At 39.5% G+C, this 15,563-nt stretch overlaps 1 protein-coding gene and 1 non-coding gene across 2 annotated transcripts in view; one reads left to right on the top strand and one right to left on the bottom strand.

Moving 5' to 3' along the window:
* Window positions 1–847: 847 nt before the first annotated feature.
* TRNAK-UUU (transfer RNA lysine (anticodon UUU)) lies at window positions 848–929 on the bottom strand. The gene has a single exon. It is a non-coding gene; the product is annotated as a tRNA-Lys (tRNA).
* An 8,491-nt stretch (window positions 930–9,420) lies between these two features.
* HAPLN1 (hyaluronan and proteoglycan link protein 1) overlaps window positions 9,421–15,563 on the top strand; it is a 70,424-nt gene continuing 64,281 nt past the window's right edge. Inside the window, exon 1 of the mRNA XM_037032320.1 lies at window positions 9,421–9,749. The gene's annotated coding sequence lies outside the window, so the exon portion shown is untranslated. The remainder of the gene's footprint in view (window positions 9,750–15,563) is intronic.

The raw sequence follows: 15,563 nt of genomic DNA, 5'->3' as shown, positions 1-15,563 counted from the left end.
TAAAGGTTCAGAAGTGACAATGTTAGGAAAAATAAATCGTGCAGTATGGGCAAATTGTAAAATTTTATCAGCGGGCAGATGATGAGAGATGGTTCCAGCAAAACCTTCAAAGGCAAGAGCAAAAATGTCGTTAAAGTTAAGAAGCCAGTTAAGTTGTTCAGCGGTATAAGGTATAACAATAACAGTGGGATCATGTCCTAAAACTTGGAGAGAGATTTTGCGCCCTTGCTGGATGCGTTCTGCTACCAGAGAGGGATAGGGACTCAAAACTTTCTTTGGAGTAGACGATCCATGGATCCATTGCAATACACCTTCTTGATATAAAACTCCTGTTGGGGTTAAGGTAGTAGGAAGAATAATCAAGGACCACGGTCGTGAAATATCACAATATGTGAGTTGAGCTGTTAATAAAGCATTTTCTACAGACTGTAAAGCCTTCTTTGCTTCTGGAGTCATGGATCTAGGAGACGAGGGATTAGGGTTTCCTAAAAGAAGATTAAACAAGGGTTTTAAGTCACCAGTACATAATTTAAGTGAAGGGCAGATCCAATTGAGTTCCCCTAGAAAGGTTTGAAAATCATGTAAAGTTTTTAATTGAGAAGTATCAATGGTTAGTTTCTGCGGAGAGAAGGAAGAGGGTTTTAACGAATACCCTAGGTAAGAAAATGGATAGGTATTTTGTACCTTATCAATAGCGATCTGCAATCCTGATTGGGATAAGGCTTGTTGTATATGCTGGAAAGTTGAATACAAATAAGACTCGCTTTCATGAGCTAATAGAATGTCATCCATGTAATGGATGATTAATGCAAGAGGAAATTGATCTTGAGTTTGTTGAATAGCTTGTTGCACAAACTTTTGACATAGGGACTTGAACCCTGGACCCTCAGATTAAAAGTCTGATGCTCTACCGACTGAGCTATCCGGGCTCCGCTGGACCTGCTAGATCTCCCCAATCTGCTTCATCAGGGTTTGGCGGCTCCGATTGAACAGTCGCCACCTTAAAATCAGTCGCCACCTTAAGATCAGTCGCCACCTTAAGATCAGGTTCCTCATACCGTGGCGCCTCCCAAGTTGTTGGAGGCGGGGCAGTCGGCACTGGAGGTGCAGGGCGAGAAAGATTCTCTGCGTAAGGAGTGGCTCGCAGGCTACTGCGAGTCCCACGTTCCCATTTTTCAAACTCAGAATCTCCTCTAAGACAATCTCTCACTAGTGTCCACAAAGAAAATGTATCAACAGGAGTTTTCTCTGGACCGTGAGCACGGTAGTGTTCACGAATACGTTCCCCTACCTTTTTCCAAATTCCATATTGATAGTACCTTCTTCCGGGAACCAAGGGCAAACTTGTTGAATAAAATCTACAAAACGATGTATTTGACTCTTAGAGGTAGTAATGCCTCGCCCCTTCAATAAGGAGCAGAGGACTTTTTCAAAAAGTCCCTGATCTGATGAGTGGGAAATTCCCATGATTAACAACTCTCCAACACCGCTCCCTGCTACTTTTACTTTTAACTTACCGGGCCCCGTAGCAGCGGTCCTCTCAGGCTCCTCTATCCTCACGATTAGGACTCTGCTGGTCCCCCCTGACCCCCTGTTTCCGGGTCCCTGTTCTTCGGGTGCCACTCTGCCGCTGCCCGCGGCAGCAAGGGTGGTCGCGAGGTGAGGCGAGGGACTTAAAGAATGGAGAGGACCAAGTGCTCTGCTGGTAAATGGCAAATTTATTCAAGGAACTGCTGGCTTATATGCAGAACTGCAGTGGCCTGAGAACAATGCTGTTTTACAAAAGTTTGTACACTCCCGAAGGCTATCAAGAGGGCAAGATGTTCTCATATCCTGAGAACATGAGCCCAAAGATAACAGTGTCCTCATGACTATCACTTTCTTGGAACATGACGCATATGCCAAGATCTTGTTCTTTCCTTCAAGGCTGAGAAGGAGAAGGTCCGGAAGATGTCAAGATACCCGCCGGCTCCAGGGACCAGAAACCAAGTCCCGCCACCATTTTCACAGTGGGGGCTCTGTCCTTGGTCCCCTGCGGCCTGGCGGACTCCCACAAGGGAGGGCAAATAAGATGCTACTACAAAGAGTGTATAAGGAGGGTTTATTCACAATGAGAAAAAGGTTAGAGTTTTGAGAAACATTACAGGCTTTTTTATAGTCAACAGAATCCTGACACGATCATTTCCAACGTATAGGAAAAACCAAACATTTGTAATGCTAAGCAGTAAGATGCTGAAGAGCAAAACCAGCAGGGAAGAGGGAAGGACCAAAGACCATAAAAATGAATTAAGTTCAGGTCCCAAATCAAAACACATTGCTATCTTTTATAGAAGATAAATCTAAAAAAATGGACTAGAATCACTTTCCAGTTTCTTCCTGATAATATACTTCCTCTATGGTTTGATTTAATTCAACAACCTTTTCTCTGGCCCCAAATGTACAAGAAATTGTGTTTGAGGTGATTTGGGAGGGAACATTGGAAGGACTGAAGAATGAATTAGACGTGAGCAATCAATGTGCTCCTAGTATAATGGGAGAGAGAAATATGTACCTAAGTAGTGAATTTAATTGTGTGCCGAGTTAATAATAGAGATATAAGGTAATAAACAGTGAGGAAAAATAATTAATTCCCAGCTGTGTTGTAGGGGAAAAATGTATTCATTACAACCACCCCTTAAATACTCCAGATTTGCAGAAATGAGTGGCTGGGAGACCTTACATTAGGACACCTGGGTGGCAATGGGACAATTTCTCAATCTGTAGACTCAGTTTACTTATCCAGAAACTAAAGATTGTTCTCAGATCATTTCAGCTTACTTTTAATTCAAACAACTTTCTACTTCTCTTTAAGTATTATTGGAAGGGGATAAGGAGAGCTTAGAACGAAGAACATACTAAAAGAGAAAGGCTTCCTGAAGATCACCAGATTCTGAAGTGACTGGCAGTTCTTTCCATTCAAGCTGAAAGAGAGTCGTTTGAACTTTGCAAATTTTCCACATTTCTCATGTCCCCAAATTGCCTGCCTTTAAGTTCAAAAGACATCGAACACCACATATCTGCACCAGCAAGCATCATCTAGGTGACATTTAGTGCAGGATTACTGAAGAATCATTGTGCATTTAGCAAGAAGGCTAACAGCCGTTAGACATGGAGCAACGCTTTGTTGTTTCTCCACTTACTCGTAGAGTCTTCCTTCCAATTTAACTTTTTGTGCCTTAATTTAGCCATAGGTTGGAACAACTTGACTGTGGTGGAGAAAGAAGTGCAGGTTTCCTATTTACAGTAGAATCAATTGGCTGGACTATTCTGTGAAAGGAAGTACTCAAGATAAATGCATATAAAGCTATTTCCACCTGCACTGTTCAAAGATTTCCTCCAAAATCTTTTTTACTTCCTCAGGGTTTACTTCCAGGGTTGAAAATAAGCCAGAGTGAGCTTTCTAATGACCTCAATGCCAAAATAAAAAAGCATATGTATGATTTATGTCTATGCACATACATGTAGATATAGATAGGTACTTTAGCTATTCTTTTAAGTACTGTCTAGTGTCTGCCTAAAACTTCAATGTAAGGAAAGGATTAATTCTGTACTTCTGCTGAGATGAGGAAAACCTATGCTAAATCTACCAAGTTTAGCATAGACTTGTATATGAAAATTTCAAAAACATCCAGATGTTTACTCAAAACCATTTGAACTAAAATTTACTGTGAGGCGTGTTGTTCCAGATACAAATTAATATCCTCTTCTAGTCTTCTGGTAGAACCGTCCCTCAGCATGGCACTTGGCGAATCACCCCCTGCTGACATTCTTCAGAGGCTTCTGGTACAACGTATTCCTGTCTTCCTCTCCCGCTTTCTGACAACTCTAGACTATTTTCCTTCACTTTCAAACAATCAAAGCCCTACGTCTTGGTCTCTCCTGAGCAGTCTTGGCCTATGCCAACCTTGATGCATTAGCTAATTTACACCCGTTTTATTCTAAGAAGGACTATGTATAAATCACTCCAGCCCAATTAAACTTGACATCCTTTCCTCTGAAGGTTATAAGAAGAAAAGAGCAAAAAGAAAATACAATAAGGACTACATTTACTGATGTTTATAATTGCTTTAAATTAAAGATACCTATATAAGTGAAAGTAAAAAAGTCAATATTCTAGTGGCTGCAAATGAATTCCAAGACAAAACTTTATTTTCGTCACTAATCTTAACCTAGTTTCTTAAAAGAGTAAAATATTTTACCTTTGTTGATTATCATTTATACAATCACTTGTAGCCAAGCATGGAATAAAAATATGTATTATGGTTCTTTTAATTCTATGAGATCAATAACAATAACACAAATTATTAATCAATCTTTGACGATTTATTATTTATGCCATTCGCTATTAGATACAAAAATACTCTGAACTATCTGGTTTTGGTGGTATCATCTACAGTTTAATTTTTTATTCACTGCATTTATTAGGGTGACATTGCTTAATAAAATTACATTGGTTTCAGGTGCACGATTCTATGATACATCATCTGTATATTGTATTGTGTGTTCACCACCCCAAGTCAAGTCTCCTTCCATCACCATTTATCCCTCCTTCACTATTCATGTACCTCCCCACGCCCTTTCCTTCCAGTAATCATCCTGCCGTTGTCTGTGTCTACAAGAGTTTTTTTTTTAACTAGCTTTTTCAATAACTAGCATCCTTCATTTGTTTTTATTTTCTCTCCTGAATATAAAGGATCTATCATCATCTTCAATGATGTCAATAAACAGTTTAGGTCATCTTTTAGTAGCTGTGTAAAGATATAAATAACAGGCTTTATGGTACACCTGACTAAAGACAACATCTAAATATGTGAAAATAAAAAAAAAAACACAGGGCAGCAAAAAAGTGGCGAGTGGATGTCCTTAGCAGGAACACGGGACTGTGAGGGGAAGAACAGCTTCCCTAATCAGACAGTCAGTATGGCAAAAGACCAAAGCCATGGCTCACTGCAGAATGAGTAGAATCTAGTTAATGAGGAAAAATGAAAACAGAGTTTCAACATTTTGGACAAAATAACATGCTGAGAGAACAATAGAGTACAAGAAACGTGCTGTGAAAACAAAAAAACAGCAGACAGGAAGGGAAAATACACGTTTTTACTTCTCAGGAGTTAAGGCTATTTTATCACTTGGTGCAATGTTCATATACGGCCTCACTAGCTTCTGAAATGGCTCTGCTCTTAACACTTGACCAATTTATTGCCTAATTATTTCGTTCGCCCTTTTCAAGAGTCTCCCTGCAGGACACTTTCCCAGAGCGATAGTACAAAAAGCAGGCCCTTTGAATGCCGTCCACCTCCCATTGTATTAAAAGCAAAATAACCTTTTATCAAATGCTTTGTGACCAGTTACAATATTGCATTGGTGTTTTAGTCATAGAGTTCAACAAGAATATAGCCAGTGGGAAGGACTTAATTACAAATGATGTCTTTCTCATGGTGAGGCTGGCCATCTCAAGGGATGCTTTAATGCAGTTCTGAGCCCTCAGACAGGCGAGGTCAAATGGCTTTCCTCCCCAGTACCTCAAAGTGCACAGAGCTGCACCTTTGTGTTAGCAGATGTCCAACCAGGTACAATATTAGCCTGAGGCGAAAATTCCAGGAAACTCAACTCACATGGAAGAAGTTCTCTGAATTCAGTGGGTAATAGAGCAGCCTTTTTCAGAGTTGGAAGAGGAGATGAATTTAGATAATTCCCATTTGAATGTAAATATATATTTTGTTTATGTGAGGAGAAATACCATTCTGTTGGAGAAGATGTTATATTTTATAGATTCATGATATTTTAGATTGATAGTCTTTAAATGTTGAAAATGTTCTTGATATGTTTATAGTTTGCACATATGTAAGTTTGTATCAGTTTAAGCCAGATAAAATTGCCTTTTTGGATGAGTCAAAAATATTTGAATATTGTATTTTATTTGGTTCAATCTGATTACTCAAATTTTCTAAAATTAGCAAAAGAATGCAAAGTTATATTTTATAACACCATTCTGATCTAATTTTTATTTTTAAAAAATATTTTGTATTATGCTAAACAAGATCTTTTTAAAATGTGCAGGAAATGCATGTATTATCCATTATCTCTAAATTGGTGTCTGTTTTTTCAGAACTGGCCTTGATTTTCAACTTTGATTTTTAGGCTTTGTATCTTCTGAAATAGGTAATTTAAGGTAAAGCCTGACATGAATTACAAGCAAGTAAGTCATTTTAAAAATTAATATTGAAGAAAGTATTTGTTTTCCCTTGAAACTAAAAAAAGCTGATCCCCCTGCCTTTTCTAAAGTAAAAACAAAAACATCTCTGGGGACAACTATAATTAAACAACAATTAAAAACTTAAAAAGAAATGAAAAAACAAACAAACAAAAACATCTCAATATGCAATGAAGGACATGAGTTTCCACATGAACTAATATTGGGGTTTTTTTGATTTTCTTTTACTTGTTGTTCAAGTACAGTTTTCTGTCTTTTATTGTTAATACTTAGAGGGAATCTTCATATAGAGAGCACTCTTTTACTCTTTTTCCTTTGAAAAGATATTTGGATCTTTAATATATTTTTTACAACTTACACTTTGTAAAATAGTTGGTCATAAAAATAGGTTTGTATTTTATTTATTTACTTTATTTTTGTCAAAGCTTTTTATAATTTTGCCTTGATGCATAATTATAATGACTGGTCAGTATATCTATTAAGATAACATTAGTTAATAAAATATATTTTAAAAAATTTAAAGGACTTCAAGCTGATTCCAACATAAGTTTTACTTTTAATTTTTTACTTTAGAGAGAGGGGGACAGGGAGAGAGAGAGCGAGAAACACCAGTGTGAGAAACATCTATTGTTTGTCTTTGGGAAGCACCCAACTGGGGACCAAACCTGCAACCCAGGTATGTGCCCTGACCCGAAATCAAATAAGCAACCTTTTGGTTTACAGGATGATGCCCAACCAACTGAGCCAGTGGGGATACAATGTAAAGTTTAAATAATTAGTAATCATGAACACAAAAAAGAATGAAAACATATATTAACAATTAAATTAAGCCTGAATAACACTTGAAACACACTATTGAGAGGTTAAGTACTTGTGATTAAAAATACTGCATATCTTTTTTTTTCAATTTCCTTTTTTATTGAATTCTTATTCAAGTACTGTTTTCTGTTTTATATTCCCAGCCCTGCCCCAAAATACTGAGTATCTTTTAACAAACACTAGCAGACAACTTGGAAGGGAAGACAGCAAAGAGGGGTGAGGTAGGAATGACAAGGAACAGCAAGGGCAAATAACTGACATTATTTCTGAAAGCCTATCTCAAATGGGGTTATACCTTAAGTTGAAGAAAATATTCGAGTTTTTTATATTCTTACTGCGGCCTGAATAAATTGCCAAACAGATGGTTTTGTGTGGTTAACAAACAATTTGTGAAGAGAATGCACCGCATTCTCCTAGTGTTCGCATGGAGTGAATGTAAGGGCCATCCTTGGGCCCGCTGACTTCCTCCCAAGGCAATCCCCAGAAATGACGTTCTTAAGCCCAGGGGACGTGATCAGTATTTAAACTATCTTTATATGATTTCGTAGCCACACACCAGCCGTCTCACCACCTTCATGGAGCTTTAATATAAAAAATATAGAATATTTGGTTTTAACTCTAATTCCTTTATGTGCCTGAAAATGCATACCATTCTGAACATTTACAAGAAATTGCATAAACACTCTTTTCATGGTTAAAAAACAGATGCACTTTATTCGGATTGGCAGTTGATGCATTCCAACAGCCATTTCGATAGCCACGAAATTAACGACGTAAAATTTAAAAACCTTCTGCAGCCTGTGGGGAGAAACAGAAAAAAACGAAGAGGTGTCTGGCTCAGGTGTTGGAATTACAGAAAAGGTGATGAATTGTCTGTTGGAGGATTCATCTTTAATTATTTCATTTCGGAATAACTGTCTTTATTTCGTGAAGATTTGTGAGTGTTTGGTTTGCCTTTGGAATAAAATTTTTTCAGGCACGTGTTAAGTTACCAAAGATGAATAGCGGGCAAGGACGAGCCCGGGCACAGGAACTGGTGAAATACGTCAAGGAAAAGCGGGAAGATTTTTTTTTTTTTTTTTAGGGTCTCTTTCCCGCCTTTCTCCAAAAAGGGAGCAACCTCGAGGTGCAGGATTTATCTCTAAGACAATAGCGCCGCTCGCCGCCGCACGGCCGGACTGAGCGCCCTCTCCCGCGCTCGGCCCTACCTGCCCCGAGAGTCACCTGCCTCCCGGTCCCGGTGCCCCCGCCACTAGCTCATCTGCCCCAGCGACCCGCCGCTCCCCCGCCGCTGGCCCCACCAGACTCTCGGCCACGTCCTACCCGTGCCCCTGCCCGACCCGAGTCCCAGCAGCAGTGGGACCAGGGGCTCGCAGTCTGACCCCCGCCTCCCCAGCGCGGGCGCGCGGCCCCGGGACAGCTCCCAGCGCCCCAGCCCCGAGGTGCCCCGCACGCCCGCCTCCCCGGGCGTCCCGCCTCCTCCCCTAGCGCCTGTTTGCTTGTCCTCACGCCCTGGCCAGCCCCGCTCCCTCCTCCCCGCGGATTCAACAGCCGTTTGCTTCCTGCGGTGTGTTTCTTTTTTCCCCTCCAAGGCTCCATCAAAGGTGGCTCTGTTATTGAAATATGAAGCCGTTTCCTCTCCAATACCCTTGGTTACTCAAGGCGGGAATCAATGGACCTATATACTCTCTCAGGAGTTATAAATAAATGCCTATTTATTCAGAAGGTGTTTTCCCGCGTGTCCCAGCATCTTCCCCGATGGTTATTTTAGGGGCGAGTGTGTGTGCCCATCTGGTTCTAATCCTGGGTATAGATCCATAAGCCAACCCCACCCATCCCGCCTGCCCTTCGCATTCCTCACGCTATAAATAAACCCAGGTTTCAAGCTCTGTCATCCGAGGTACAATAGCAGTTGTTTGTTAAAGGAGATTCAAACCCCATAACAATGCCGAGTCCAGTAAACAAGAAAATACACTTCTGGCCATTGCCCTGGACGGGCACCTCCAGTTCAGGCAGCTTTATCTATGGTGGTAATTGCCACTCTACCTGGTTATCTTGGATCTACTTTGGGGCGAAAAGGGCAGGAAACCCAGGACCTCTGCTACCCTTGAATTTTCCTTTTAATCAGAGGCTAAAAAACAAAGTGAAAATTCATTGTTCCGGTGCCTGTGCCTCACGCCGCGGCCCCTTGCCCCATCCCCTCAGGACACACCCAAGAAGTGATGAGGGTGCAGGAGGTGTGGTGTGGGTGGGAGCTTGTGGTTGTAGCTGCCGCTTTGCCTGTACGTGGGGATCTGAGCAGAGGGGAAAGCCATCTAAAAGCTGCTGTTTCACGAGGTCTGGGCACAGAGCTGCCCCTCCCTTCCTCCCTGAAGTTTGCATGAAGTGCATGTTAGGCTGTAATTAGGGGATCTGGGAGGAAAACTTTCCTGGTGACGCTTTGCTTTTCTTCTGCTTTTGGTGAGAAAGTGCCTCCTTCTTCTCAGCACCAGGACCTCTGCCATCCAGCGCCACAAAGAGACATTCTGAGCGCACACACACACATACACACGCACACGCACACACTTGCCTAGAGACAAACTTAAGGTGAGGGGAAAGAGCTCTAGCTTCACTTGATCTCCAGTCTCCAACTTCAGCAGGACTTGAGAACATTTGAACTTCTGGCTTTCAGGACAAGGTAAAATTTCCATCATTTTTTTACTCTTTCTGCCAAACCTTGGTGCCTTTCAAATTTCGGAGAGCAATACATATCATGATATATGTAAATGTTAAAACAAATTTTCTTACGATTTTCTTTTGAGTTTAACATAACATCTCAACTTTTTAAAATCCATGTCAGATAAAATATTGTATAGCAGTAAATAAGCTCAGTCTAGAATTGGGACAAGGATGAACTCCAGTATCCTGGCATTTGCCAACACTCCTATAAATCTGGTAGACGTCTGGTTTCCAAGTGGTGGCTTTTCCATCTGTACTTCAGTAGGCATTTTTATAGCACCTGAGAGGAAAAAAAGAATAATATAGGGGGAAGGAAATGCTGAGGAATGGGACTGTCCACTTCAGACTTATGAGTTATATTTTAGGGAATAGATAGATGTGTGTGAAAATGAAAGTTACTGTTATCATAGATAATAGCTGTTAGATTGATCATCTTTGTGATGTTACCAATTTTGGTCCAGGCTTCTCCAGTTAACTGTAAAATGAAGATCATAGAATTGAGATGCATTTTATACAGAGAGCATCACACTGATGAATAATGTCAATATGCAAAAATTTTTGTCATAGTTGTTAAGATTATTTTAAAAAGTTAATAAAAGGAATAATTTAGGTGTTGCGACTGTTCACCACCCTAAGCAAATATGAACTCTTTGAGGCTTACATGAAGTTATTTTCTTCCATTGAGTATGACTGTTGTGTTGAAAATAAGACGGTTTGTTATTTTGAAAATAGGTTATTTTATTTTCATTTATCACTGGAAAAACACACAAAATGGCCAGTACATTTGGGGACTTTTGGGTGGAAACTGTCCCAGCCCACGTCCTAGTGTGATGTCATAAAATCCAACATGCTGGCTGGCTTCTTGGAAGCTAACGGTCCTTAAGAAATAAAGCCAGTGAATTAATTACTTTCTAAGTTAAATGTAATATTTATTCATTACAAATGTAGTTTCTGGTAACCATTTTTATTTGATTACTTCAGTGTACTAAATTTGCAGTAATTTTATGCACACTTCAGTATGTAATAGTTTCAATCTTTTATACTTTGATATTTTAATGGAATCGTGAAATGGGAATATTGTCCTACTAAATATATATCATAGTAGTTCTCTTTGGATCACTTTTAATGTGATGTTTCTTAATCTATTACATCAGTTTTTAGCATCAAGTCTGTTTATTTCTACTAACAAAGATGTTTTTCCTTCCATTCAGTAAAATGGAATGTATGCCAACTGTTTATTCAACATTTAAGCTTTGGTCTTTAATTATTGGGGGGTACATAATAATTTAATTGTTTAAGCTAAGAGAAAATAACTTTACATTTTTGGTAGTCTCTTTCCAAAAAATTGGAAACAGCTTGAAATGGAAAAACTAGATAAGAAGTACTGTGCTTAAATTTAATTAAAAGAGCAAGAGAAAACCAAGTGCCTCCAGAGACCCGTGGTCCCCAGGAAGAATGTACCCAGGGTTCAATATTGCAGTCAGGAGTGTCCATTGAGCCAGAGCTTTCTACAGGACAGAAGAAAGGGGGGGGGGGGACATCATGTTCTTATAAAGTGAGTCATTTATGTCAGCTGTGCCCTGTCTCTCAAAGCAATGACTGACACTGTAATTTAGAAGTACTGAAGAGACTTTCACCGAGAAGAATCAATTCATTATAGTCCTAGTGGCTTCACATCCTTTGCATTCCTTTGGGAGCAAGTAACACATCCAGGATAAATACATTCTACATTCAGAGTATGCAGAGTTTGAGTAGATGGCCTGCTACACAATCTTGCTTTTTAGCATCCTGGGTGTAGAATATTGGTATTTTCTGAGTAGTTGAAAGAGTCTTTGAACCCTTAGGTGGCACTGCACTTCATCTTCGTAAAGATGAACAAGAGTCATATTCAGAAAATGACTCCCTTAGGCTGAAAGCACTAGCATGAGTTTTCTTTTTATTCCATGCATGTTTTATTTTCAGATTCTATTTTTAAGGCAATGGTGTTCCACCAATTAAAACTCCAACAAAATACAAAAACAAATTTGAAAATAACTTTTACATTATAGTCTTCTGTTGCCTGTAGTTAGTTTTCCAACAGCCTGGATTTACTCTTAGCAACCATATTACCTGGTCTATGTTACTTAAATGCAGTCAGTTTGTTATTTAGAAGTAACAAAGTGTTGTTGGGAGGAAATAGGGAGGGATGGAAACTTGAATATACTTAGGATTTTAATCAATAGTGTTTAAGGAGGATTAGAGGAAGCAGCTGGTTAAATAAATATTAGGTGTAGAGTGGTCGTGATGGTATAAATTAATAATGCAGCTCTTTCTTTGCACCATGAATGGGAAGGTCTGTCATGGTTCAGTATGTGAAGTGTGGTGCCTGGGTGCCACCTAGTGGATGAGTCAAAGAAGGAGCTCTCACCAGCAGCCTCTTAAAAAACTCCGAGATTTGCTTCCATTCTATTAACATTGAATGAAAACTACATGCCAGGCATTGGAATAGGTGCTCAGAGTAGAAACTACAGCAAATGACTTTTATATAATTTAAAAACGAAGGCACTACTTAACGGTTGGTTAAATTCTCAATGGTTGACTTGAAAACCATTTCACTCCTTACTAGGGAATTTACCACTAACGTTCTGCGTCCGTGAGAATCCAGTTTAATAACTGCAACTTGCTTCTAATGTAGGATGTGTTTTGGGGGTCACATCATGACCTAGTTCAAAAAGGGTGAGGAGAGTTTGAATCTTGAATCACCATTTTTTCGAATGAAAATACATTTTCGTAAGGTTATTGTTTTCAAGTTTAAAAGAGTAAATAATCACTAGCTTAAAAGGTTAGCACACAAAAAATAGCACATATTACTACATATTATTTAGATGTGTTTCATTACATGTAAAAGGATAATAGTAAAAATTGCTTTTGGGTAGTAAGGTTTCTTTTTTCTTCTTTTTTTTTACAAAAATATTGTGTTCAAACTGTAATAATTAGCACATAGAACAACTCCTTCTATGCCTGTTATGAATATGTAGTTTTGAAGCAGGAACCTTGCTTCCTTTAAATTGCCATGATGGAAAAAAATCCTAGGGAGGAGCAATTACAACGGAAGTCAGTGTTTGAAAGAAGCATCAGGATATCGTAGAAGATTAATCCATCAGAATATTAAACTGAGAGTTTTGAAAAACTTTTCTCCAGGAGATATATGAATTGTTGCTCCAACTGGCTCCCTGCAAGATATATGACTTAATGGTAACAGTGTTCAGCACATCAGCATTAATCAAGGCCAGTTCTGAAATTCAGATTGGAAAGAAAAAAATGCCTCAGTAGGAAAAAAATGATTAATTTGTTACTTGCTCAGTCTAGAGGTATAATCCATAAATCGAGGAAGGCCTGCCGATGTGGAATGCAAGTTTCCTCTTTAAGGAACTTTGGTTTTGTTGTGGCAGTGAGACCTACCTGGTGACTGAAGGAAGGTGCTCATTAAGTCCTTTTTCATCGATGCTGCAAAATCGTAGCCTCAGTTGGTCAGTGGTGATGGCTGGAAACACTAACACCTATGTAAAATAAAGCATAATATCTTAATTTGCATTTCCCAATAAGTCATTATCCCCTGAAACAGCCCATCCTGTTGACAATGTCAACTGATCATTTTTGTGATTCAGGATGAACCGCAAACTCAAGCCAGTGAGAGGTCGCCTGAAAGTCAAAGGACATGAATATGGAAGCTGAGTCATGGATTGGAAAACTCTTACAGGAAATGTTCATAATTTTTCATGACATAATGATACTGTTGTAGAAAAGAACCATCTTTACAAGAGAGAATCAGCCAGCTCTGTGAAAGGTCTGATGCTCCTGGGTTCTGGGTCATACTAGTGTAGCTCCTCCTAATGGCTTCTCCAGTGAGGGAGGCCTGCAGGGGGCTCGCTGGAATTGCAGAGTTCCTAGCTATATTCAGATAAATCTAGGGTTTATTAAGATATCAAATGGGCTATCTTACATTGCCAGACTATTTTCGAGCTTCTATTCACTGTTCTACAGCTTAACAGCGGGTAGGCGAGTGATATCTGAAATGGGGTAAATGCTAGAAGGCTGGGAGGCTACTTGAAAAACAAAGCAAAACAAAATAACCTAACAGAGTCTAAAATTCATTTGGGAATCTTACTAAAGTTCAGGGATTGGTTTCAGTCTTGCAAGAGAAACAGTAATGTCTCCTTTTGTCCAAAGAGAATACAATTTAGTTGAATGGTTACTAAATCCTACTTACTATATTCCAACTATCTTTACTGTACTAAGTAAATGCCAATTAAGTTAAATACATTCAAGTTATTTCTGAATTTTTAAAACTTTTCTCAAAGTTTTATAAGTAATATCTTGGCTCAGTCTCTACCTATATACTATGAGATTTTTTTTGTTTTCAGTTTGGAGATCACCTCATTTCATCATTCATGCATCCATTTGTTCATTTAGCAAAAATTTATTGAATACTTACTTTTGCCAATCACTGTACTAGTACTATGTGCTGTGGCTCTCACTTTACACCTTGAAAATTAATTCTAAAAAAATTAGAAAATCAAAACTGATGATAATGAATCTAAAGTATTGCAAGAACCCGAGTAACAGAAACAACCGAAATGTTCTAGGCTCACAGTTTGGTTTTCAGAGAATTCTGAGCATGTATCCTGAAAGTCATTTTTCGGTTTGCCATTTCCTAGCTGTGTGTCTTGGCTGTGTGGGCACAGATGGACCTGGGGAGGTAGCTCGGAGACTTCAGGGCCCCAGGAGGGCTAGGGTTCCAATAATATGTCTAGTAGGATGGTCAAGAAAAGCAAAAATTTATTTGCACATAGTTGCCATCTACCAGTTTGCAGCTAAAATTCAGGTTGAGCACAGATTGGTTTCCTGCATATGATGGGCACCAGGCTCTGTGCTAGGCGCTGCAGAATAACTGGTAGTTCACAAGCCAGTGGAGAAGACAGATGGACACACACCATGAATCACTAGTAAAATTTGCCAAATAGGTGCAGTTTGCCTTCCTAGGCTCCCAAGTCTTTTCCCTTTGAACTTAACCAAACTTTCCACTGGCTTCCATCTCATAAACAGATTCCTGCCCTCCACCCAGAGGACCCAGATCTGATCCTTCTCTGCTTTATTCATTTCTTGACTGATCACACACCTAAGTGTGAGTGAGTTTCATTCACATTTACATTTCAAGCCTTTTATCTCCTTAAAGTAAATGTTTTGTTTTCTGTAAAAAGAATTTCAAACATCTGGAGCCCTAACCATCTTTACAGCAAGAGGTGTAATTAAGCTGATTAAGTCATCTCTAGTCTTCCATCTCTTAGTGAACCCTACTCTAAGGTGAGGCCAGAAGGATTCCCTCAAGGCCTGTTTACAGAAAGCTGAGGGATGTTGGGCTCTGTTAACCACTGGCTTCTTCTCCCCAAGCCTGTTCAACCTGTCCTTCCACCCCGCCCCCATCCCAGGGGCATCTAAATCCATTCATTTGAACCCTTCCTATTCACTTTGCCATAACCTATTTTCAGGGCCTCTCAGCCCTCGTTACCAAGATTGAGTTGCTGCCCCTGAACAAGAAAGGCACCTATAGCTGGTTATATTCTACTGCTTGTGCCCTTATGCCACCCCCAAAATTTGGGTCTAGAGGGAGGGAATAAATGAGAATCTACATATTTGGTCCAAGAATTGCTCTCAGTCCAGGGGCTGAATGAGGAAGCCAGAAATATGCACAGGACAAGCACAGGAATTAGCCATCACATTGAAATGTGAGTCA

The sequence above is a fragment of the Sturnira hondurensis genome, unplaced genomic scaffold (genome assembly GCF_014824575.4).
Source record: "Sturnira hondurensis isolate 20B ecotype Veracruz unplaced genomic scaffold, ASM1482457v3 Scaffold0021354, whole genome shotgun sequence".
Classification (NCBI taxonomy): Eukaryota; Metazoa; Chordata; class Mammalia; order Chiroptera; family Phyllostomidae; genus Sturnira; species Sturnira hondurensis.
Note: the sequence above shows the minus strand (reverse complement) of the source record. Positions and strands in the feature narration are given on the sequence as shown.